The 27,015-nt window shown below is 42.7% G+C and overlaps 1 protein-coding gene across 2 annotated transcripts in view; it reads left to right on the forward strand.

Annotated features, from left to right (window-relative positions):
- The window catches only part of LOC108398747 (uncharacterized), a 180,174-nt gene that overhangs the window by 49,465 nt on the left and 103,694 nt on the right, over nt 1–27,015 (forward strand). For both annotated transcript variants that reach the window (XM_073224823.1, XM_073224822.1), the window contains exon 7: nt 2,883–3,045. The gene's annotated coding sequence lies outside the window, so the exon portion shown is untranslated. The remainder of the gene's footprint in view (nt 1–2,882; nt 3,046–27,015) is intronic.

Below are 27,015 nucleotides of genomic sequence, written 5' to 3' on the forward strand. Positions count from 1 at the left end.
TCCTCACCCCCCCACACAGTGCAGTTACTATCTGTCAACATAGGAAGAATCATTAGCTATATTCTCCATGCTGTACTACCATCCCCATGACCAACTTATATTATGATTGAGAATGTTTGTGGCCTTTTATCCCCATCACACTCCCTACGCACTTACCCCAGCCCCTCCTCCATGATAACCACAGTCACTTCTCAGTGTCTAAGAGTCTACTGCTATTTTGTTTATTTTGTTTTGCCTTGTTTTTAGATTCCACAGATAAGGGAAATCATTTGTGGTATTTGTCTTTCTCTACCTGGCTCATTTCACTGAGCATAATACCCTCTAGCCCCATCCATTTTGTTGTAAAAGGCAGGGTTTCTTTCTTTTTTATGGCTGAGTAATATTCCATTGTGTATATGTACCACCTCTTTATCCATTCACCTACGGATGGACACAGATAGTTTCCATTTCTTGGCTATTGTAAATAATGCAGCAATAAACATAGGGGTGCATATGTCTTTCAGAAATGATTTCATTTTCTTAAGGCAATTCCCAGAAGTAGAAATACTAGGTCATATGGCATTTCTATTACTAGTTTTTTTGAGGAATCTCCATAATCCTTTCCATAGTGGCTGAACCAGTTTACATTCCCACCAGCAGTGTAGGAGGGCTCCCTTTTCTCCACTTCCTCACCAACACTTGTTATTTCTAGTCTTTTGCATGGTGGCCATTCTGACTGGTGTGAGGTGATGCCTCACTGTGGCTTTGATTTGCATTTCCCTGATGACCAGCGATGTTGAGCACCTTCTCAAGTACCTGTTGGGCATTTGTGTGCCTTCTTTGAAGAAATGTCTGTTCAATTCCTTTGCCCATCTTTGTATCAGAATTTTATTTTGGTTATCAAGTTGTATGAGTTGTATATCAAGTTGTATTTCTTGATATATTTGGATATTAGTTTGAGGGTACTATTAACTCTTTTTTAAATCTTTGGTGGAATTCATCTGCAAAGCTATCTGCTCCAGGACTTTGTCGGGAGTTTTTTGGTCACTGATTCAGTTTCGTTAGTACTGATGAGCCGGTACAGAGTCTCTGTTTCTTCCTGGTTCACTCCTTACAGATTGTGTCACTAGGAATTCATCCATTTCTTTGGGGTTGCTCAATTTGTCGGCATGTAATTGTTCATTGTAGTCTCCTTTAATCATGTGTATTTCCGTAGTGGTGGTTGTATCTTTCAGTTCTGATTTTATTTATCGGAGTCGTCTCTTTTTATTCTTGACCCCAAGGCAGCAGCACGAGCCTGGCTTCAGTGGCTCCCCCTTTCCCACAGGAGGAGGGGCTCTTGCTGAGGACATGAGGATTGTCACAATGAGCCAGAAAGCCACGGTCCTATTGTTTTATGGTATCTAGGGCATTTTGTCACCACAAATTTCTTACCACAGATGCCTTGAGAAACTGTGGTTGAATTTATATATTATTTTCATAATATCAGGACTGGAAGATCTTTGTTTTTTGGAAGAAAGTTTTTTGAGGGGAGAACATTTCAAGCCAACTGTTTCAGAATATGGGTGATGAGTCCTTGTGAAACAGCTTCAAGTTAGGTTGAAATGTGGCTGCATAGCAAGGAAACTGGGTCGTCTGTGTGGCTTGGGTAGTGCTCTGAAGGGGCCGCAGAGGGCAGAGGGCTGAGGCGAGAGGCCTGGGAGGGATTGATCTCAGGATCCACTACAAAATTAATGAAGTACTGAAATAAGGCAGGGAAGTGGGGAATGCAGGAGAATGGACTAAAATGATGGCAAAGTGGTAGGAAATAGTATTGCTGATTGGGCAGTAAGGAAAATTTAGAAAGTAAAATGATGCCATGTTCTGCCTTGGGCAAATGAGTGGATGGTGATGCCATTGTTGAGAAAGAGAAGTGGGGGTGAGGGGTAAGTTTTGGGGGAGAAAGTGAACTTGGCTTTGCATGTTTTCAGTTATAGATTCCTGAACAGAAAGTAGGTGCAAGAATGAACTATGTAGTTAGGTGCATGTATTTATTTATTTATAGCTAACAAAAAAATTCTACCGGAGATAAAGAATTAGAATTGGAGTTATATATATTTTTATTTCTAAGAATAGATTTTAATGCTATATACATATATGGGGAGAGAGATAGAGAAATAGTTTAAGAGTGATGTTTGGAATACCTGATTTTCTTTTTTTTTAAGGTGACTCTACTTTTTGTTTTTATTTTTTTATTGAAGTATAGTTTATATACAATCTTATGTTGGTTTCAAGTATACAACACAGTGGTTTAACAGTTTACCCATATTATTAAATCCTCAGCCCAGCTAGTGCAGTTACTATATGTCCACATATGAAGATGTTACAGAATCATTGGCTATATTATCCATGCTGTGCTACCACCCCCATGACCTGCTCATATTATGATTGAGAAGTTTTGTGCCCCTTTATCCCCTTCAGTCTCTGTACCCCCACCTCACCCCCTCCCCATGGGAGTCACCAGTCACTTTGTGTCTCTGGGTCTACTGCTATTTTGTTCATTTTGTTTTGTTTCTCTCTTAGATTCCACAAATAAGTGAAATCATACAGTATTTGTCTTTCTCCTCCTGGCTTATTTTACTGAGCCTGGTACCCTCTAAATCCATCCATGTTGTCACAAATGGCAGGATTTCTTTTTTTTTATGTCTGAGTAATATTACATTGTGTATATGTACCACCTCTTCTTTACCCATTCATCTATTGACTGACACTTAGGTTGCTTCCATAACTTGGCTATTGTAAATAATGCAGAACACCTAATTTTCTAAGTGTCTTTCATTTTAAAAATGATGTTATATATTTAAGCAGTGGTTTGTTGGTAACAACATTATATTATTTTCACAAAGCTTTCTATTGATGTATAGCATATACAGAGCAAATTTCAGTGCATTTGCACAAAGTAGTGAACCCATGTAACCAGAACTTACATCCAGGAACAGAACATTATCATCTCTCCAGAAGACCCCACCTGCCCCCTTCCAGACGTGACGTCTCTGTCAGGCGTGACCGCCATCGAAGATGACCGTGGTATGTTTTGAATTTTTAATGAACAGAATCACACTGTATGTTCCCTCCGTTGTTTGTTCCCCAACCGGATGTTTTTGAGTTGTCCAAGTTGCTGCATGGAGTTGTGTCTGTTCCTTCTCATGGTTGTGTGATATTCCATGTTCTGAGTATATGCAGGTTATCCTTTATGCAACCGATAGACATTTGGGTGTAGAAATATTATTTTTAGGGAGGTAGGTGAAGTGGAAATTATCATACTAATATTTTTCAGTGAAAGATGGTAAATGATGGGCTCTGAAAATCTTCAGAAACACCAGCAGAGGGGACTGGACTTCTACAAGGACAGAGGGTGGTGGGTCAACCTGGTCGTTAAAGAATCGCCGAAACCACTGAGGTCATGACAGTTTGCATTTCCAAAATCAGTGCCAAAGGGGGACTTAAGAAAAGTTCATCAGTAGATTTTCTCTGTTGCTAAGGAATAAATGAACAAACCACAAATAATAACATGTGAGGAGACTTGTTTTCTTATCATTTGTGGCTCAGTATTTTCCGTGACTGGCCATTTGCTCAGTCTGGTGATGGAGGTCAGGAGGCCTAAAACAATGATGGCTTGGATTCAGAATCTAACGTTGGGTATCTCTTTCCTGATGTATCATTAAAGGCCTGCAGGGATCACCTGAGGGCTTCAGTTTCACTACACTGCGTTTTGTTGGGTATCTTATCAATTATAACGGTAATTTTGGGTTGGGAAATTGCAAAGGACCTGAATGTCCCTCACACGTGCAGAGATGTGAAGGGCCAAACAGATATTGGAAAAAATCCCCCAAATGAACAATGTTCCCTCCCCCCCTCCAAAAAAAACCCTAGAAAGGATCCTCCCATCTTATCAATCATGTCTTCTACAGGTACCCACTATTATATTTACTGACAGAGGCCATGTGTTAATGCAGGCTCCCGGAAGTGTTGAACCATTCCTTTCCAGGGCAGGGCGTAGTGGAGCCCCAGCCCCAGCTTACCATCTGGGGGCCTGGGAGGAAAGTGGGACGGCCCAGAGCGCATGTCCCACTGCCTTAGGGGCGATCCTAGTCCCCTCTTACGCTTTTAAGCCCAGCGTTCCTGATGACATGCATCTTTCTTCCCTCTTGGCTTGATGTCTGAAGGATTTGGCCTGCCCGCTCCTTCAGCATTAGAGCTGGGGCTTTGCCTGAGAGTATTTTTATTGGAATATAGTTGACATACAATAGTGTATTGGTTTCAGGAGGACAACTTAATGATTTATCAATTATATGTGTTACTAAATGCTCCCCATGAGGAGTGTAGTTACCATGTTATGCATAATGTGGTAATATACAATATTATGAGCTATATTCTCTGTGCTGTACTTCTATCCCTGTGACTAAATTATAATTATTAAAAAGTAATTATAGTATTATAATTATATGTTATAAATTATTTTATAATTTATCCTATTTGTTTTTTTCATTATTATTTTTTATTGAAGTAGAGTTGACATACAATATTATATTGCTTTCAAGTCTATAGCATAGTGATTTGACAGTCATACACATTATTTGATCTGTCAACATAGGAGGATGTTACAGAACCATTGACTATATTCTCTATGCTGTACTTTCATCCCAGCGACTATATTATGATTGAGATCTGGTGCCTCTTTATCCCCTTGCACTCTCCCCGACCCACCCCAGCCCCTCCCCCTTGGTAACCACCAGTCCCTTCTTGGTATCTATGGGTCTACTACTATTTTGTTCATTCTGTTTTGTTTTTAGATTCCAGATGTAAGTGAAATCATACGGTATTTGTCTTTATCTGCCTGGCTTACTTGGCTTATCATAATACCTTCTAGGTGTATTCATGTTCTCGCAAATGGCAAGATTTCTTTCTTTTTTACAACTGAATAATATTTCATTTTATAGGAACCACATCTTTAGCCATCTACTAATGGACAGTTTGGTTGCTTCCATATTTTGGCTATTGTAAATAATGTGACAGTAAACATGGAAGGGGGGAATATATCTTTTCAAATCAGAAATTTTGTTTTCTTTGGGTAAACTCCTGGAGTGGAATTACTGGGTCAAATGGCATTTCTATTTTTAGATTTTGAGGAACCTCCATACTGCTTTCCACAGTGGCTGCACCAACTGACATTCCCACCAACAGTTCAGGGGGTTCCTTCTTCCCCACTTCCTCAGCAACACTTGTTATCTCTTGTCTTTTGGATGGTGGCCGTTCTAACTGGCGTGAGGTGGTATCTCATATGGTTTGATCTGCATTTCCTGATGATTAGTGATGTGCAGCATCTTTTCATGTGCTGTTGGCCATCTGTATGTCTTCTTTGGAAAAATGTTTATTCAGGTCCTCTGCCTATTTTATAATCAGGTTATTTGTTTTTTTTTGGTGTTGAGTTTCTATGAGTTCTTTATGTATTTTGTATATTAACCCCTTATCAGATACATCATTTGCAAATGTATTCTCCCATATTAAGGTGTGTTGTTTTTTGTTGAGAATTTCTTTTGCTATGCAGAAGCTTTTTAGTTTAATGTAGTCCCACTTGTTTATTTTTGCTTTTGTGTCTCTTGCCTGGGGAGACATACCGAGAAAAGAACTTCTAATGTTGATGTTTAAGAGTTTATTGCCTATATTTTCTTCTAGGAGTTTTATGGTTTCAGGTCTGATATGGAGGTCTTTTGCCTGAGAATTCAGTAGTCTGTCTAGTTCAGTTCTTTCCTAACCCACGCAAAATCCAGCATCCTGCTGACAGTGGCAGACAGCCTGGGTTCCGAGGCCACCATCTGCCTGATTAAGCTGTCAGAGGGCTGGGAATAGAGTTAGGTCAGCGAGCCACTTGCCTCAGATGCAAAATTTAGGGAGGTGTCTAAGAAGTCAGGTATCAAGGTAAATAGTATTGTAATGCAATATTTGAATAATCAAAATTATAGAACACAGAGCAGGCGTGATCAGGGAAGGCTTTTTAGAAAAGGTTTCATTTCTCAGGGACTCTGGGGACGTGGTTAAATTTGGACAAACACAGCTAAGGGCATCAGATATTTCTGTGTAGAAAAGGCACAACTATGGGAAAACTTGAGGTGTTTTTAGAAGTGATGAGAATCTCGGATTGGCTGGAGAGATAGGCTTGGAAAAGGAGGGGAATGATACTTGAATGGCTTTAGTTTTTGGAATTCCACGTGCACATATTTGAAGCCAGTGTTACCTCCTGGAGGGCATGTCTTCGTCCTCGTAGGCTGCTAAACAAAGTACAGTAGACTGGGTGGCCTATGAGAAACAGAGGCGTACTTCTCCCGGTTCTGGAGACAGGAATCCCCAAGTCAGCTCCTGGTGAGGAATCGTCAGGGCTGCGACTGCTGACCTGCCACTGCGCCCTTGCGTGGAGGAAAGGGTTGTGAGCTAACTCTCTGGCGGCTTTTAGGCCCACCCTAAGGACCCAATTGCATCCCACAAGCCCCTCCTCCAAGTTTTTCTTTCTCATTGTTTTTGTGCATATGTGAACTTACCTTTTACAATTTTGCTGTTTCACTGCCTGCCTTGATCTTGCATATTCTGTTTTGAAGTCGTACTTTATGGACATTTGTTTTACTGCTTTATATCCATGGTTTATATTTGGTTATATTCCTCATCTACTGTGTGACAATATTAATGTGGATATTCTTCATCTGTCATTTCTTTTTAATGCTCTTTTCCTCTATTTTTCTATTAATATTCCTACCAATTTTGTGCCGGCTCTTACTTAGTTGTTACATATCTTTAGATGGATTGAATTTCCCCCAGATCAGGAAGTTCTTCTTACGCTGCTTATAAGATGGGCTGTAGTGTATATGCCTCCTGTTAACCTTTATTTCACATCAGCCCTCAAAGCCGAGTAACTTCAGAGAAGCGCGTGTTAAGTGTGGTTCTCCCCCTGCCTCCTCATGACACTGCTTTGCGTGAAAGTGAGGGATTTTTGAGTCCTGTTCTCCTCTGATGCCACTTCTGAACCATAAATTTTGAACTACTGATTTTTCAACTTGGTCTGAGATTTGCAGACACAGAAGTCCTTTCTTGAGAGCTTCCCACATTCCAATTTACCTGTTGCTGGACTTGGCAGTCCTTTATCATATTGTAGTTGGAGATGGAGTTTGCATTTCTGTTTCCTGTTCTCTTTTGAACTTGTAGTGTCAACAGGTCTGTCTTTATGCTGATGTTTTAATAGTAAAGATCTGGTGGAATTTAGAAACCAAGAACTTTACAAAGACAACCAAAGTTTGTATAGTACTGAGTCTCTGAAATGAGTACTAAACATTAACTTAAGCTCATTTTGACGTGCATTAATTTAAAAAGCACATAGTTCAGTTGTGATACCATCTTTCAGACACCTTAGATATGACCTGAGAGATGGTCTGCTCCAGCGTGCTGTCTCCGTCTTGTGACCTTCTGGCCATTCTGGGGTGCTCCCTAGTCGTTTGCTCCATGATGCTCGCGCTGAGTTTGTGTCATTTCTCATTTTAGGTTTCTTGCTATTCGCAGTCAGCTCTCAGACTCTGATTCTGTCAGTGATTAAATTCATGCTAAAAGAGGTTTTGCTCTTGTTGATGTGGTTGAGAGTTTTAGGCAGCTAAATTCCCTGTTGATGTAGAAAGAGATTTGATGACTCGCTTGGCCCTGCGGTTTTTTTCTGGAGCCCAAGTTCCCTTTGTCTTGCTCTTCCTTGTCTCACTAGTGGCTGCATTTTCTGTCCTACCATGATTTGCACTGTCCGCTGCAGGGGCTGCATCAATGGAAATTGTCTGAACCCCTCCTGGTGGAAGTGGTCACTTCCTGTTTGGTGTGTACATTCAGTATTTGATTCCCCAGCTTGCACCAAGAAGACAGATGTCTGCTGTCATTGACCTCTTTGTATATCTAACAATATTAGCTCAGGGAAGAATGGAGGAGATATGACTGTTTATTTCCTGCTCAATACTGTATAGATTATATTGCCTTTTCCAAGTATTGGTTGCATTTTAGCAGAATCATTCCAATTAAACTTCTTAATACAAAGGAGTAACACTACAAGTTGGAATTTTAGACTCTGTAGCAGGTTAGTGGTGGAAATATTTTGAGGAGAATGAGTTTTCATGTCCTTTTATTAAACAGATAGGCAGGGAGCCTCATCTATTTGTAAGGGGAACAAAAGCCAAGGGCTGGGTTTTTCTCCCTTACAATGGTGGGATGGGAGTGGACCGTCAGGGAATGTTCCATTAGAAAGGAAATAAAATATAGTGCAGCAAGGAGAGGCTACAGAAAAATGCCTCTGTGAGCAGGTTCATGTTGCCTAGCAGCAAAAATGACACTTCTTGTGAATTCTGTTGCTTGGGCCTTTCAGCCTCTGGAAGTTACAAGAATTACACTGAGAGGTGATTGAAAAGAGGCCATTTTTATGTGTTCTTTTAGACACCTGACACACAATGTAGGTTTAATAAATAGTACATAAAATGCTACCTGTAGGGAAAAATTGCATTTTAGATCTCCATTTTCTCTGCCATAGAGCAGAATATGAAACGAAAGCGAGAGAGATAAGGATTTATGCCGCAGCCCAGCTGCACGTGTCAATAGGAAATCTCTTCTGTCTGGGGGAAATGAAAACAGCCTTCTCCAAAGTCATTTTCAGACTTTTATCAATATTCTGTTTCAACCCTGTTGAAGACTGTGGACACCGGTATATGGATAATTGTGAAGAAGCAGAAAAACACCAATGTTTAAAATATCAGATTAGACTTCAGTACCTTATTAGGTCAGTCACACCTAGGAAACTGCCCATAAAATGATTTTCATGCATGAAACCTCTGCGCTAGGGAGCTGTAAGCTGCGGGATGAAGGGCAAGAGGGGCCACTCCTCCAGTTTGCAAATGCTGGGTTCCTCTGTGCACCCTGCAGACCCTGTGCCAGTCACTCTCATGCTGGCAGCTGTGAAGATGGTTCCTGAGAAGAGCTTCCTCCCGCCTTTAATACACCTGCCCATTCCTTCAGAGCAGGAATGGGGGCCAATGTTAATCTCTTCTGTTAATACATAGAAGGCAGGGTATCAGGTGCCTGTTATCACTGTAATGCTGTGCAGCATGCAGCTGAAACCCCTGAGGGCACAGTATGCACTCATGTACCCCGTGTGTGGGGGGTGCTCCCTGGCTGGGGCTGTGGTGTGCAGTGGGGGCAGCCGGGCAGCTCTGCTCCAGGTCAGGCAGCTCCCATGAGGGGCTGTCAGCAGGCCGCTGGCTGGTGCGACCTTCCTGCCCCTGCAGGTAGGCTTGGTAGCCCTGTGCATGTGATGCCCTCTGGCAGGCCGGCCTGAGCGTGTTGTCATGGCAGCCGCAGGGGAGGAGGCAGGCAGCCACCAAAGTGCCTTTTCAAGCTTCTAACTGCGCCTCATCTGTCAACATCCTCTAGGCTAAGCGAGTGATCCTCTCTCTGACATGGCGTCTCATGGCGATCTAAGCCAATCCCATTCTTTAAATAATTTGTTTTCCAGTGTACTCCGAATGTTTATCTCCTGCTTTGACCTCAGATTAATAAGTCCGTCTGCTGACTTGATCAGGATGTAAACGTCACTTGCTCAAACTTAGATGTGTGTTCTGATTGACTTGCTCAAAACAGGGGAATGTGTTTCCCAGGACCAGCATTGGCACGAGCCTTGAGGAACAGCTGAAGGGAAAGGTCCCCGCGACGGCCCCTCCACTGCCTCAGTGGGTCTTCGATGGGAACCTCCTCCCAAACACGTCTTTTTACCCCTGTTTTCTCCCTCCTGGGACAGTGACAGGCCCGCCAGCCAAGGGACACGTCAGGTGTCTGCTCCCCAACGAGGGGCGGACTGGCCGCCTGTGGGCGCCCGAGGACCCCTTCTTCGCGTCCCCAGCATCGCGGCCTTTGTCCAGCCCCGCCCGCAGTGCATCCCCCACCCACTGTCCCCGCGGCTTCTCCGAGGCAGAGCCGGTAGGTCACCACCGCGCTGCTTAAAGCTCTTCAACGCCCACTGCTTTCCGCTCATTGCGGTGTGTGTGCTTGCGTGTGCGTGTGTGTGCGCGTGTGCTTGTGTGTGCGCGCGGCTTAGACGTGGGTCTGTGCCCCTGGGGCCTGCGACGCCCTGCGACGGGCGCTGTCTGCCCCCTGCCCCCCACTCTGGCGGGGCTGCCCCGCCTCCCCCCTCCGCCTCCGCGTGGTGCTGCCCCGGGGCCGCCCCGTCCTGCCTCCAGGGAATCGTCTGCTGCTGATTGATGTTTAACCAGAGGAGCTGGACGTGGGGCGGCACAGCCAGGACCCGGTGCCCCTTTCTCCCTGTAAAGCCCTAACACTCCCGCCTGTCTCCGGGAGACGCCTAGGAAGCATCTTGCAGCTTTTCCCATCTCCCTTGGGTATATTTCTAGTGACAAATCCAGTCAAACCTTAGTTTGAAGTTCAGTCGCTCATTCCATTGAAAAGTTCTTCCCGTATCCTCGGTGCAGACCCGCGCTCGGCTCAGCAGGGCGCCCCCCGCGGGGTGCGATGGGTCCGCCCCCGTGCCCCGCCCGTCTGTGCCCTCCCGCGGCCCCTCCGCGCCAGCCCGCTGTGGCTGTGGCAGGGCCTCACCGCTGTCCTCGCCTCTGACCGCGTGGGTCAGGTGCATGCCTGTGTCGGTCATCAGCGGGGAGGCGAGCGGGCCTCGCGCCGGGATCGTGGGTCTGTCCTCTTCCTTCTGTATGTCTATCAGTTTTTGCTTTATATATATTATTTTCTTAGACCTTCATCTATGTTGAATTTTAGAACTATACTATCTTCCTATTAAACTGAACCTCTTATAATGGTGTGTCCCTATTGAGTCCTGGTGACGCTGCCTTAAAATCTGCATTAGATGGTATTTGAATAGTGACCGCAGTGTTACTGGGCCTAGTCGTGGCCTGGTTTTTAAAAGATGAGCTTCTGTCCTTTTACGTGCTGAAGTGTCGTGTGTGTGTCACGGGTGAAATGTTTGTGTCCCCAGAATCTGGGTTGGAGCTCCAGCCCCCAGTGCGATAGTCATTGGGGCTGACGCCTTGGAATTAATTAGGTTTGGGTGAGGTCGTGAGGGTGGGGCCCCGCCATGGGAATGGTGTCCTTCTAAGCGGGGAAGAGAGGCCGGAGCCCCCTGTCCCCTGCCGTGGGGCTGGACGGGGGCCGAGGGGCTGGGTGGGGGCGGGCGAACGCCGCCTGAGCCTCCAGCGCGCGGGGCTCCCTCCGCGCGGCCCCGCAGGGACGGTGTGCCCCCTGTGCAGTGCACGCAGCTGCAGTAAAGGCACCGGGGATCCCCGGCTGGTGAGGCTGTTCTCTTCGTTGTGCTCGATTGTGACGCATCTGTGCATGCTTTGTCATTTTCATGATTCACACTTTATTCCACCTCTTTAGTTTCTTTTTACTCATTCTTGCTGTTTTAAATTTTCGATAGGCTTTGTTTTTTAATTGCGTTTCCCTCTTCTATTTCGTAATCATACCTGTTTCTCTTTTTAAATAGTTATTTTTGAACTATCATCATACGTATCTGAATGTAAATATTATATCAAAATCCGTCTCCCGAAGAAGCGCGGGCCATAGAATATAAGCCCCACCCCGTCTCCTGGTCTCTGTGGCATCGCTGTGCACCCCCGGTGCCTTTCTCACCCCCCGCGTCAAACACTGTCTCCTCTCAGCTCCTGGTTCCCTGGCACCGAGGACCGGCTACCTTCCCGGCCACTCAGCCAGCGTTTCCTCTTGCATCTCGACTTCCTTTCGCTGTCGCTTTGCTTCTTCCTGGAGCCCGTCTTGTGTGTCTTTACTGCAGATCTGTTGATAGTAAACACTTCCAGTTTTTGACTATCTTACTCCAAAAAATAGTTTCGCAGACTCACCATTCTAGGAAGCCTGTTTCTCTTGACAGTCCAGGGCCATCACTCAACTGTCTCCTGATCCTGAGTAAGTAATTTAATTTCTCTAAAACTTAATTTCTGTGGTTCAGTGAATAAAATGATCCAAAACGTGACCGTGGGCTGTTCACTCTGGGCCACCTGGACAGAGTGCCTGGCCTCCCCTCCTGTCAGCGGGAGCAGCTGCTCTTGGGGCGGCGTCCCTCTGCGGCGGGAGAGGCTGGGGCGCCGCACGGGCCTCCAGGTCCCTAGGGCCTGGTGCTGGCTGTCCAGTAAGTCCCATGAAACCAGACTGTGCGCAGGACACGGTCTGATCATGTCCCCCGGACACAGCTGCTGTCCCCTACAAGCCCTGCCAGGGTAAGGGGCGCGGACCCGCAGGGGCAGCTGAGCAGAGGGGCCTGCGGGCGTGCCTCATGGGGTAAAGGGCGGTGGGGGGGCCACGCCTTCTGGGTGCAGACCCTCCCCCTCTCCACAGTAAAGCCCACTTAGCCAGGGCTGATGGTCTCGCAGAGCTCATCTCAAGCCCTCGCACACGGGGAGCCGTCTGTAGGCACAAAGCGCTCCTCACCTACGTCGTGGTCCTGCGACGTCGTCCAGTTGTTGTAAGGGTTCAAGGGCACATATATGTTAAGAACTTGGTGCCTAGAAAGAACTCAGGAGTTGTTGGGTGATATTTTAGTTATTAAAAACATATTTATTGCCTCCTCTTTAAAATGTGTCACCTTTAATAGTATATGGAGTTCTCTCTCAGGTGGGTATTTCCCTCCCTGTATATTCATATGTTGCCGAGAAACAATCACTGGCTTCTTGGAGTTAAAAAGTAAAATCAACAATAGTTTCTAGACAACAGACTATTTGCTAATACTTGGATGAAAGCACTTAAAAATGATCCCATCTTTGCTATTAATCATGAAGTACTTTAACAAACACAACATGTGTGATGGTTATGGCTTTTCATTTGAGAGTGTGCGGCCACATCACAGAGCAAGAGAATCTGCAATTAATTAGCAGCTGATCATGATGGCATGTCACCCTGTACGATTTACACAACACCTGCCTGATTATTTTGAACCCATGAAGGAGAACCAGCATAGCGGACTGGTATTTGGCAGTCAGGCAACCTAATTAAAAGGCTGTCTCGGCCAGCAAAGGGGACAGAGCCGGGTCGGAGACAGTGCTGTCGGCTAGAGCCAACGGATCATTACTGCACAGCGAAAATACTGGTGCGTGAAAAATAACAGTCTTTCAAAACATTTCCAGCTTTTTGTGTGGAGTGTCACCTATTCTTAGTTGCTTGGGGAAAAGCAGATGCCATCGCTGTCTGCAATAAATTTAGAGGGTACTGGGTGGGCATGGCAGAATATTAAGCACTGGAAGCACGGACTCAGCAGGGACTGGCTTTGAATCAGGAGCAGAAGTGGGTCTTCCTCCTGCAGACAGGAAGCTGTGACAGGGTGGGTGGATTTGGCAGAAAATTTGCGGTGTGGAGGAACTGAGTGGAAGGGTGTATTTAAGGCTCTCATCTATGAATTTATGATCACCCCTGCCTGCTCCCCACTCATTCTTACTCTATCAACCTGATTATATTCTTCACGATGTCTGCTGCTTTCTGAAATCACTTTATTCTGAGTATTTCTTTAGCTGTTTAATATCCATCAGCACCTCTCGACTACAAACTCCATGAGATGACACCCATTACACACTTGCTGTCTTGTTTGGACCTCACACCTAGTGTGTGTCTGGAATGGAATAGGTGCTCAATAAATACTTAAGTGAATGCTCTTTGTATGAGAGCAAAGGATAAGTACATTAGGAGAATAAAAATCATTGGAACACATACTTAGTGAACGATCTACCTAATATTTATTATATTCATTGCAGCTACTAGTGATTGAGTTCCTATTACATGTCATGAATTAGGCAAAGTGATTGGTGTGTATCAAGTCTAGTATATAGTCACCTGTGAAAAACCATTACTATGCCCAACTTTTGCTGAGGAAACGAGCTTAGAAAAATGTTTGAAATAAGGAAGCTGGTAATGAATTTGGCCACGTGTTGACTTTTATTCAGCTAGGGATAAGTAAACAGATTTTGGGCAGTATTTATACCCTGCTTTTGTTAAAAACATAAACTTTTAAAGGATCCTCCCTAGCTGATGACACATTTTTCCCCATTTGTTTCAGACAATCTGGAATCTGGAGTGAGGGAACAGTCTTCCCAGGATTTTAGGTAATCAGGGCAGGATTTGTTGGGGACCCTGGGGGCAGATGAGGGCCAGGGTCTCAGGTATGGTGGTGAAGAGTCACAGTTCAGGCCTAGGTCCAGGCAGAGGAAGAAAACAAACCCAGAAATGGGCCAGAGGACTGGAGACGTCTGAGGGTATTTCAGGGGAAGGAATGAGCAAGTGAAGTCGGTTGTTTTCCTGGCATCTCTGGCTCCCTACCCGACCTCCGCCTGCGCCGCCTTGATGGGGCAAGGCTTTCTGCTGTTGCGCTGTGACATCACGAGAATGTTTCCTGAGTCTGTCTCTTCTCCGTCACCCTCTCACGGACTGTCCCTGGTACATTAAGCCCTGTTGATGGTGTACTTCCAGAAAGTCCCTTGATGCGTGTGAGCTGCCTTCCACCGCCCTGACTCCTGTTCCCGACACTCTGCTCACCCCAGCTTCTCTCTCCCCCTCTCCTCTTAGATGTAGGCATTCAACAAGACTTGGTGATTTCTTCTGCTACATGCTCATTTTCTGGGAGTTACCTGTCTTCAAGGTGTCACTGTGTCAGATGTGATTCTCCCAGTGTCCAACTGCTACTAGACTCTCCTTGTGGGTGTCCTGGTAAGTCAAACTCAGTACATCCATACCTAAATCCATTTTCTTCCTTGACTTTTGTGCTCCTGTCCCCTAAGCCAGCTCCTCCTTATCCTGCGCTGATGGTTCTCTTGGTCATGTGGGACAGAAAGGTCAGAGTAACTCCTGACATTATTCTCCTTCTCTATCCAATCTCCTTGAGATCCCTTGAGTCCCCCATGAATATCTCTCATGTTTTCTTCTCTTTTTAAAGATTACCTATCTTGTATTAATTGCATTAGCCTCCTCATTTCCTTGTTTCCAAAGTTTTCCCCCTGCAAGCTGTCACTTCTGACCCCCTCATACACGCAGAGGCATCTTCCTTACAAATATAAACATTAAATGCTTCCTATCATTTAAAAAACAAAGTACAAACTCCTTAATGCTGTTTTCAGGGCCTTGAACCGATTGTCTGTGCCTTTCCTTCACAAGGTCTCTTTCTCGCAACACCCCTTGTGCTGGACCCTGCCCTCGGCACCCCCGGAATGGTTCTGCTAGCCTTTGACATGCCCTGCGCATTTCTTCGGGGGAGCATTTGCTCTGGAGTTCCCTTTCAGTGTCCAGACCCAGCCTAGTCATCACTTCCTGCACGACGCCTCCCCTCGTGCATTCCCATCCGTGACACCGCTGCCCTGCCCAGACGTCCTGGCATTTTGTTTACACATCTTGTGGCATCTTTGTTAGAGAGGGATACAGTTTAGCAGTGAGAGAGAAAGCAGCCTCAGGGATCAGACTTACTTGCTGTGTGGCCTCTGTCGAATCACCTAATCTCTCTCTTTGTGGCTTCAGCTACAAACATAAGATCATCACCCGCTCCACCGGGTAGGTAGTCATGCAAACCCCTCCCAGGAGTTGTCTGGTCAGTAAGTGTCCAGTGGGTGCTCGTAGCCTTCCTCGCCAATGCATCATCTCTAGTACTGCAGCCGTTTGGGTGGACGAGCATCAGTGCTTCTCCATAGACTGTGAGCTCCTTGAGGCTAAAGAGCACCTTTATTTTGTGTCCTAAACCATAGCACCAAAAATGAGACAAATGTTTTTAAAAGGTTTGATTGAAATAATAGAATCAAGGATCTCAGAGAGCCTGTAATCTGAAATTCATCTGTGGGACTTTTTTCACCCATAATGCTGACACATGGGTGACTAGTAAACGATGGGTTGTATTTCATTATCAGAAGCTGAGAGGTGGTGGGGTGAATGGTTCAGAAATATGCTTTATTTCAAGGATAAAACATCTGGGGATTAGGGGTTTGTATTTGATAGCTACCTCCATTCCCCTCTCCACCCCACGTTCATAGATTTGAAAGTGGGAAAGTTTTGGCTTCACTTGGGTTGAAAACTATGCTACAAAGATGCTGAGAAGTCACACTCCCCTTAAGGTGAAAGTCTTGGACGTTTGCATGCTTGCTTTCTACACATTCAAAGTGGTGCAAAAGCAAACATAAACCTGTTTGGGGGTGAAGCTGGGCATAAATAAATAGTGAGATGGGCTTGAATTACAACAGCACAAAGGCAGTCCCGCTGAGGGCGACCACCCGGGCCGGCGAGAACGCTGCCAGGACCCGCACAGCCTGCGGCAGAGGCAGAGGAGCGTCCCTTCTCTTTCCTACATTGCTCTAGTTTTCTCCGGCATTTGTCCTTTGGGGATACCTATCAAAAATGTAAGCACATTTTTCTGGAAAAGAGAGACTCGTAATACAGATGTCCAATCTGCTTTCATGGCAATAAGCTGAATCACATTGATGTGGCATTCCAGTGCTTCTCATCCTAACCTCCACTAAGTGTAATCTTTGAAAATTCATAACAAAATAAAAACTTGCTTCTTGAATTCTGCAGTCCTAAACTCCTTTTGACATCTTATCCCAGTCACTAGGTTTGTAGGCATTTGCGTTGTATCATTGCCTATATTCTTTTGTATACAGTTTTTGACTCTATCAAAAGTCTTATTCATGAGACAATTGTAATACAAGTTTATTTTCAATGCTTTTGTATTGTTATTCAAATTAATGATACTTCATTTATAAAGGTGGTGCTCTAAGTGAACAGTCAGATATCAGTGAAGACTAATAACAGTGAATTGTGAATGGAAATCAATCCCAATGTGAATTAATAAGCTGTAAGAAAATGATTTTTCATTTATTTTGTTACTTTGTTACATGCACTAACAACTGAAGTGAAAAGCTACTCCCTGTTCCCTAACATCTGGTTGAATCATTTATCAAAACAAATCCTCTGAGATCTTCTCTAGTCCTGTTTTAATACAATTTTGGCCAGACATCTCTTTAAATGTTTTTTTCCCTCTGTAGTTGAGTTCTGGCTTAATAATTCAATGTGTTTTGAACACTAGACAACTCAGCTCATATTTGCCTAAAGGTTTTCTTTTGTTTTATAGAAAGTGGTGCTTGGGGGCAGCTTCCAAGTACCTAAGAGCTTGTAAATAGGGGGAATAAGACTGTCCTTTGAAAATTAAATCATAAAATCAATAGTGGATCAGAGAAGAGATGTGTAGTCATCTGAGAAAGCACCCCGGCAGGGTTGGAGTCAGGCCCGCCTGAACACCTAGATGAAGCTAAAGGAAAGACAGTGGTGGGTGGGGACACCACTCAGCAGTAAGACCAGGAAGAGCCGGCCCAGAGGAACAGATAGGCCCACCCCAGACACAGGAAGGACACGCCGACCGGCCGCTTCACTGTGTGGCCCCGTGTGCAGGCATCACGTGAATTACACGATCCACTTTCGTTGGCTTCTCTTCTCACCAAGGACTCTTTCCATTAAAGACTGACTTTTTTTGAGGATCTGCCTTTGGGAGACAGCTGGCTATGCTGATGTGAGTGTTTAAGGAGGCAGGCCAATTATATTTCTATTTATAAATTGAAATTCTAATTTTATACATCATTCTCTGTCTATTAGATGAATGAAGTCCACCCTTTAAATGATGGATTGACTCTCTCAGTGCTGACATTTAGTATTTGTTGCAGCTTTATGAGATACAATTGTGTGTAACATTGTGTAATTTTAATGTGCACTACATTATGACTTGATATACATACATATTATTAATTGATTACCACAATAAGTTAGATAATACATCCACTATTACCACACTCAGTTACCATTTTGTTTGTGGTGTGTGGTGAGAACTTTGAGGATTTACTCTCGGCAAGTTTCAAGTATGCAGTAAAGTAAGGTCAACTACACCCACCAGGGTGCATGTTAGACCCTCAGGACTTAATTCATCTTATAACTGGAAACTTGTACTCTGTTGATCAAGTTCACCCATTTTTCCCATCCTCAGCCATCTGCCCCTGACGTCAGCCAATCCACTCTATTTCTATGAGTTTGGTTTTTTCAGATTCCACATATAAATGAGATTACACCGTATTTGTCCTTTTCTGCCTGAGTTATTTCACATAGCACACCCCTCAAGGTTCATTGTCACAAGTGACAAGATTTCCTTCTTTTTTTATGGCTGAATACTATTCTATAGTATAAATGCACTGCATTTTCTTTATCCATTTATCCATTGATGGGTACTCAGGCTGTTTCCATTTCTTGGTTATTGTGAGTAATGCTGCAGTGAACATGGGGGTGCAGGTGGAGCCTCGTGATTTTGTTTCCTTTGCGTATAGACCCAGAAGTGGGATTGCTGGTTCATAGGGTAGATCCGCTTTTGGTTTTGGAGGCACCTCGGACTGCTTTCCAGAGTGGCTGCTTCAGTCTCCTTCCCACCAGCAGTGCAGGAGGGGCCCTTTCCTCCACATCCTCCCCGACACTCATTATCCTTTATCTACTTGATAACAGCGGATCTAACGAGGGTGAGGTGACATCTCATTGTGGTTTTGATTTGCATTTCCCTGATAATTAGCCATGCTGAGCATCTTTTCATGTGCCTGTTGGCCTTTATATGTCTTTGGAAAAATGTCTATTCAGATCTTTTGCCCATTTTTTAATTAATTATTTGTTTTTTGCTATTAAGTCTTATGAGTTCCTTGTACATATTCGATGTTAACCCCTTATCAGTTCCACAGTCTGAAAATCTTCTCCCGCCCCACGGGCTGCCTTCTCCTGCTGCTGGCTGTGTCCCCGCAGTGTGGAAGCTTCTATTGGCGGTGGTCCTGCTTGTTTGCTTCTGTTTTAGTTGCTTGTGCTTTTGGTGTTGAATCCAAACAATCGTTGCCAAGACCAGTGCCAAGGAGCTTTTCCCCTTGTTGTCCTCTAGGAATTTCGTGGTTTCAGGTCTTCTATTATAATTCATTTCAAGCTAATTTTGGTGAGTGGCATAAGATAGGAATATAGTTTCATTTTTTTCTTATGAATACTGAGTATTTCCAATAGCACTTTGTGAAGAGACTGTCTTTTCCCCATTGAGTGTTCTTGTTTCCCTTGTCCAATATTAGATAACTATATAAGCGTGGGTTTATTTCTGGGCTCTTGATATTATTCCATTGGACCATGTGGTTTTTTATGCCAGTACCATACTGTTCGAATTACTATGGTTTTATAGTGTTCTGTAAAATCAGGAAGTGTGATGAGTCCAATTTTTTTTTAAATTGCTTTGTCTATGCCATGTCATTTATGGTTCCATACAACTTTTAGAATTCTTTTCTATTTCTATAAAAATTGCCATTGCAATTTTTACAGTGGTTGTACTGAAGCTGGAGATGGCTTTTGGAAGTATGGTCTCTTTAACATTATTAATTCTTCCTATCTGTGAACACAATAGGAATATTTATTTGTGTTTCCATTTATTTGTGTCTTCTTCAATGTTTTTCCTCAGTGTTTTATAGTTTTCATATATAGATCTTTCACCTCCTTGGTTAAATTTATTCCTAAATGTTTTATTTGGATTGATGCTATTTAAGTGGAAATGTTTTTTTCATTTATTTTTCAGATAGTTCTTTGTTAGCATATAGAAATGCAACTGATTTTTGTATGTTCATTTTGTGTCCTGCTACTTTACTAAACTTGTTCACTAGTTGCAACAGTTTTTGATGGATACTTGGGGATTCTCTCTATATAAGATCATGTCTTCTGCAAACAGAGACGGTTCTACCTCTTCCTTTCTGATTTGGAAGATTTTTATTTCTTTTTCTTGCCTGATTGTTCTGGCTAGGACCTCCAGTGTTATGTTGAATAGGAGTGGTGAGAATGGGCATCCTTGTCTTGTTCTTGATCTTAGAGGAAAAGCTTTCAGCCTTTCATCATCGAGTATGGTGTTAGCTGTGGTGACATTTAGGTTTTAAGCTTATGTGTCTGTTGGCCAGAACCCATTGCTTGATGATTCAACAACCGTACCTACAATTCTGAGACCTCTGAGACTAGAGAGAGAGGGAGAGAGGGAGGGAGGGAGGAGAGAAATGGAGAGTGCTTCTCTCCTGGTGAGGTTCAATTTCGCTATTTCCCTTGAAACTTCTCTGCATAAAAGCACAGTGGAATTTCTTGTTCTGGCTTCAGAAACATTACTCAAAGCTTGATGTAAACTCTATACTATATTATGCTTTTTCTGTAATCACTTCTTTCATCTAGGTATGGATCAATGGTTCATTCAGTCATGTAATAATGAGGTGGGCCTTTACAGAGTACTATAATGGTGTTTATTTTCACCAGGAGTATTTTTGTGCATGTGTTGAGAGGCAGTCAGTGAAAAGCAAAGAGCCTCCGTATGTAAGAGCTGTTAGAATGACAGCCTTTTACTTTTTGTTATTACTTTAGAGTTTGTAATTTCACATTAATTCTGTCCTGATCCTTCCAATAACTGTGTGAAGCATTCAGGGGAAGTATTATTATTTTCAATTTGTAGATCAGGAAATTATGGCTCAGAGAGTTTAACCGAGCAGGCAGGATCTCACGTCTAAGAAACGGCAGCCAGCCCTGGAGCCGGGCCTCAGACGCCGGGCCAGTGCTCTTCCAGTTATGTTCCTCTGTGCAGCACATGGAATCAGAAAAAACATTCAAAAGCATTTCAAAAGCCAAAGGTTGAGTAAAACCTGTTTTTTGTGATGTCTCTATATTTGACTAAACTGTGGTAAGAGTGAAAAGATGACTTGTAATGAACTCACCTGTGAAATTTTTACTATGCACCTGGCCATATGTTAGACACTGAGCTACACACTATAAGCTCAGTGGGGTACAAGGTAGGTAGGGTTCCTGGGTTCATGAAGCCAGCAGTTCATTGAGGAAGGTAGCCCTGATGCACATAACCAAATAGATGACTGCGTGCATGTGACGGTGATGGCAGGTGGGGGCTCGGGGGAGCCTCCCCTGGGAGGCGCTGAAGCTGAGGCTGTTGGAAAGCAAGTGGGTGAGGCGTGGCTCTTGTCTAGAAACACAGATCAAGCTTGACTTAATCATCTTAAAGAAGAAGAGGAAATGAAGTTCTTGCCACAACTTTTTGTCCGTACCCGGATTCCCACAGGAGAGAGACGGAAGGAGGGAGGAAGGGAAAGAGATGGCGTTTACGTGAGCTGGTCCTTGAGAATTAATTACGTGGCTTCTTGCTGCTCATCATACTTCAGCTGGAACTTTGAATTAAAAAAGCCCCACAAGATCTGGTGATGTCTAATAGGGTATGTGTCGCAGTAAAAATGATTAGTTAGAGGTCCAGACTTAATTGTCTTAATAAGCCACTCAATCATTCATGACAGACAAGAGAAGTCACAAAGGTCCACAGTTCTAAGGCCTTCAGTTTTAAGTTTCCAAAGCTCATTAGTAAAGCAGGAAGTTGAAAAGCATAGCACTCGATCATGGTACCAGGGGGCTCCGTCATTATCGATCTACGAGGTGGACTTGCTTTGTACCAACACTTCTCAGTGGCTTTGGGATATCTTGGAAGAAGTCCTGGCTCCCTGCCCCAGAAATAATAACAGGCATCATCATAACTAAACAAAACTAACCAGAAAATACTTAATAGAATTTGGACCATGAGATATTGAATAGTTTTCATTGTAAGTAAAACAATAAATAGAGCCCAGAACTTGGTTAATTTGGGGAAGCTTGGAAAATGAGTTTTTTTTTTTGCCAATTATTAAAAATACTTTAAAAAGAAACTCACCTTTTTTAAAAAGGGTCTTTATATGCTTGTGGATTTTTTTTTTTGGTTATAATAATATGTGCTTGTGTTGCAAAGTTGGAAAATAAAATAAATTTTAAGATTCATAGAAGAAACAATATCCAATAAAGTAATATAACAACCAGATACCAGGTACATTTTCCTTCAAATCCTTTAAGAATTAAGAATTAAGTACACATAGTTAATACATGAGAAAAATTGACATAGTACTGTGCAAAACATTTTAGATTGTTGTCAGTTGTATTATGAATATTTCCACTAATGTAAGATATTTTTGAGTTTTGGAATTTTTCTTTCTATATACTAATTTTAATGTGTAGATGTGTCACTGTTATTCAACCACTGTTCTTATGTCAGATAGCCTGGATGTATCTTTCTTTTGTATTCATAAATAATGCTTCAGTAAATCCTTGCTCAGGGATCTTTTTTTATATAGATTCCTATAAGGGAATGTTTAAAATGTATTTTTAATACTTATATTTAAAAAGTATGAATGTTTAAAATGTATTTATATCTATTATGAAATTGCATTGCTCATATGCCTCATGTGCTTTTTGTAACAATTTTTACAAATTTAATTTGTTTTCATGCCTAACTATTGAATGAAAGCACATATTTCACTCTTATAAACTTTGGAAATCAATCAAAAAATTATTTTATCTGCAGTAATGGTAGACTGAGCTGATATGTTTGCATCCCTCCTCACCTAAAACCCTTAAACTTGAGAAAATTTATTTAAAAATAATTAACCTATAGCAGCACTGATGTAAAAGAAAGGAAGATATCAGCAGATAAGATATTGGTTGGAATTCCTGAAAATAAGAAATGTCATTGGATCTCAAAGAAGCAAAAAAAGAGAAAAACACAGCCCAAAACAATTGGGAAAACTATTGCAGGAAAGAGAAGCAATTCCAGGGATATTTCAAGCTTCCAGTTGACACATAACACAGGCAAGTGCTGTGTTCGGTTGAGTGATCCACGCCTGCGGTTCCTGGCGCTTGGTCCGCATGCCTGGGAGTTCTCCCTGCATGAGCCAGCGTGTCCTAGAGTGAATGCTTTGGTCTAAGGGAGAAGTAGAGAGAAAAGACATCTCAGCAGGGGAACAGTTCAAGTTGCCCTGCATGCCCACCCTGAGCAAGCGCCTCTTTATTTCAGGCCTGGAGTTTCCCTGTCCCTTGCCGCTCCCCGCTATAGGCATACTCCCCTCAGATACACAGGGGCAACATTCATCCCTCCACTCAGACGGAGGCCTGTTGGACAGCCGGAGCATTCCAAGGCGGAAGACAAGGTCCCCATACCAGTTACGGTCCCAGAAACACGGTCCCTCATTCATAAGCGTGCACCACCAACTAAAGATCAGATATTTGAGGACAACTGATAGCGTTTTCTTTCCACTGTTGGATTGCCTTGGCACTGTTCGAGCAGACCGTTTGGCTTTATTTCTCTGCTCTCTACTGTGTTCCGCTGATCTTCGTCTGTACCCTTTCACCAATACCAAACTGTCTTGATAACTGAGCTGAAGTCATGTAGGGTGGGTGCTCCAACTTTGTTCTCCCTTTAAGGCATTCTTTATTTAGAAATTATGCATTTCCATACAAATTTACAATCATCCTACTATGCCTGCTGGATTATTTTACTGAGAATGTATTTAAACTAAATCAATCTGGGAAGAACTGACATACACTGAGTTTTTCAATCCATGAACATGGTGTATCTCTTCATTTACTTAGATCTCTTTAAATTTTTCTCAGTAACATTTTGTAGTTCTCACTAAAGTTTTAGGCTCCTAGATTTGTCCTGAGGTGTTTTATGTCATATGTATTGCAAATGAGACTGATTGCCTTTTTTTCCTGCTAGAAAAATATGCAAATTATTTTTTTATTTATCAGCATCTTGCACTCTTTCAAACGGAACATTAATTTTATCAATTGCTTTTGTAGTTTTTGGATTCTTCTATGTATACAACAAAGAGACTCAGGGACAGTGTGCATTTTCCTTTGTTCTTTGTGTCTTTTCTTTTTTCATTGTTCTTTTTTCTTCTTTGAAATTTCTAGGAAATTTACAAGAAATGGTAAATGTGAGCATCTTTACCTTTTTCCTGTACAAACAAGGGGCACCAGGAGCAAATTTTTCATCTTTTACCATTATTATATTTGTTGTAGATGCTTTATATGCCTTCTACCAGAATGAGGCAGTTTCTTGCTATTTATAGTTGGTTAAGCATTTTTATTATGATTGGGTATGGAATTTAATCTTTTCATCTATTGAAATGGTTTTATTATTTATCTTTATTATGCTAATATGGTGAATTACATTGACAAAATTATGAGTGTTAAGCTAAATTTTCATTCACGGTAGAAACCTTACTTGGTTATATGTGTATATTTGCACATATTGACGGATTGGATTTGCTGCTGTTTACTTAAGGATTTTTGTGTCTATGTTCAAAAGAGATAATGGTCTGCACTTTTTCGTGTGACGTCTCCGTTAGATTTGATATTTGAGTTTGGCTGGCCATGCAAAATGATTTGGGCAGTGTTCTCTTTTTTTGAAACAAAAATTTTTATCTTTATCTTTTTTTTTAACAGTTTAACTACTGGTTAATTAACTATGTTGATGTCTGCAAAGAACTAGATTTTAGCTTTGCTGATTTTCTCTATTGTCTGTTTTCTATTTTTATCATTTCTGCTTTTACCTTTATTATTTCCTTCCCTCTAATTACTTTGGATACATTTTACTCTTCCTTTGACAGTTGAGATGGAGCCATAAGACACTGTCTTAGACACTCGTTTATTTCATTTTTTTAAAAATAAGCATTCTACCGGGGGCTTTAGCTACATTCCCAAATCGGCATGCTGTATTCATTATTATTCAATTAAAATATTTTCCAGTTTCGTCTTGTGGTTTCTTCACTAATGCTCAGTGAGCAGCTTTGTGACACTATTCTGATTCCCTATCGGGAAAGTCACTTCTCTTTGTTTTGTCAAGATGGATTTCTTGAGATTTATCTTGTTCTTTTGTTTGGAACACATCCCCCTATCTCTTCATTTGCTTCGACTTTCTTAGTTTCTGTGCATCAGGTGAACAGCCACGGCCCCCTCCTCGGAGCGCGGCCACTAGCGGGGGGAGGGCCGAGGCTTTGGGACGGGTCAGGGTCAGTGTTTCACTGCTGGGATTAGGTTTTCAGCGCTGCTCAGCCTTTCCTGCCAGTTTTATGTGGGTATTTTCTGCGTCACCTGACGTGTAAGAGTCACTTGTGTTGCTTCCGGATTTCTCTCCAAGGAATTGGCTTCATGTATTGCCCTTGATGTGGTGCATCTGCAGGAGACTGAAATCCGGGCACCTCTGCAGCTGTCTTGTCCAGGGTTCCCTTTGCCACTGCTGGGAGGGCAGCTCTGCTGGAGACAAATTTTCTTTTTTAGAAAATGTCTTTATTTTGTTTTCCTGATGGACAAGTATGTCACTATTTTTTAAATTTAATTGTCGGTACTGTCCTTCCCACCAAATAAGGGAGGAGAGACATTCTGGTCGCCTCTCCAAGTCTGGCCTTTCACAGTATACCTGCATTTCTTTGCTCCTTAGAGTCCTCACATAGTTGCTTTTTATATTTTTCCCAGAGTTTATGATTGCTCTCAGTGGGATCCAGAGGGTTGGTGTGGACAGGGTCATATCACCACAGCAGAGACAAAATTCTCTCCTTCAGGTTTTATATCTGGCATGATAGCATAATAATTTTTTGTGTGCATGCTACTTTTTAATATCTTTTAAATGAAATTTATTATAAAATGTGATTAATTGAATTGTATACTATGTAAGAGTGAGGTAGTTATATATTGAAATGGATTTATCTATAGGAAATATTAAGTAACATAAGCAAGTGCAATTTGTTTCAAAACAAAATAAAAAATAGAAAGTATGTATTTCAATATGTGTATCTACTTTAAAATTTAGAATAATTTTAATGTCACATAAGACATATATCTTCTCATTATTTTTCTTGAATAGTGCTAGAATATTACTTTCTTCTAAATGAACTCTAAGAGCACATTGTTAAGTGACCTTTGTGCCATTCTTCATGTAGCAGTTTTAAAAATGTAACTGGATGTGGTCACTGTTTGGCTTATAACCATTCAATGGTATCCTTTAAAATTCATGGAAATGATTATACATAACATTTATAGAGCTTTTTTTAAGTGTTAAACTCCATGTCAGCATCTTCTTTCATCTGCTCCTCTCAGTCTAGGTCACAGAGGTGCTCATGCGTGCGAGCAGCCCCAGCTCCCCGGAAGGCGGCCTGTCAGCATGGTGGCTAGAATGGGGCAGATTCTGCTGTGCCAACAAGCAAGCACAGATGCTTCCTACAGAAAATTGGGGCCAAGTTATTACTTAAATTTTCATCATTAAATGGTTTGGAAGCTGGGTTTGTGTGACGGCACGGGTCAGCCGGAAAGGGGGTGCATGAGCTGCGTGCCCCACCTTCCCACTGGGAGTGGCTCTGTGCCGTGAATACAAAGGACATACTCTGTTCTTTTTCTTCCTAATACTATATGCCCTCAACTTTTACCATCCGGGACTCTCCTGATACAGAAATATTATAACCCTGCTATTCATGGGTTACCACCTTTTTTAGACCCTAAGCAATATTTTCAACGCGATTGTCACATTCTAAAAGTTTTCTTAAGCAAATAGGAAAGGCATATGTCTGGGAGCCAGGGAGGATCTTCGCGGAGCAGGCATCCAGCCAGGCCCTGCGCTGTGCTTTCTGGTGTGTGCACCTTGGAGAGGCTCCCCTCTCCCCGTGAGCCCCGTGTAAACCACCCACCTTCTAAAGGCTCTGGCTTCCTGGCATGACCGCGTTCTCCGTGCAGGCTGTGGGACCACATGCCATCCCTCATATGTATAGAAAAGGGAAAAGAGCAGTTTAGCAGTATAGAAAAATATGGCTTTAAAAAGCATTTGAAACTCTAGCCATAACATTACATGGAGAATAATCTATGCGATGATTTCTAGTAAACTCAAGATGTTAAAGAACGTCAAGAAATTTAAAGGCATTCTGCTTCATCGTTTAAATAACAGCATGAATGAGCTTCTGTCTCCCAAGTCCTACAGTGAGTGGTTCGTTGACTTCGGTATTTAAATAATATTATTGTTAGCATGCAAGTCTGCTTTTTCCATCACCACTC

Source organism: Manis javanica, chromosome 16 (genome assembly GCF_040802235.1).
Source record: "Manis javanica isolate MJ-LG chromosome 16, MJ_LKY, whole genome shotgun sequence".
Taxonomy (NCBI): domain Eukaryota; kingdom Metazoa; phylum Chordata; class Mammalia; order Pholidota; family Manidae; genus Manis; species Manis javanica.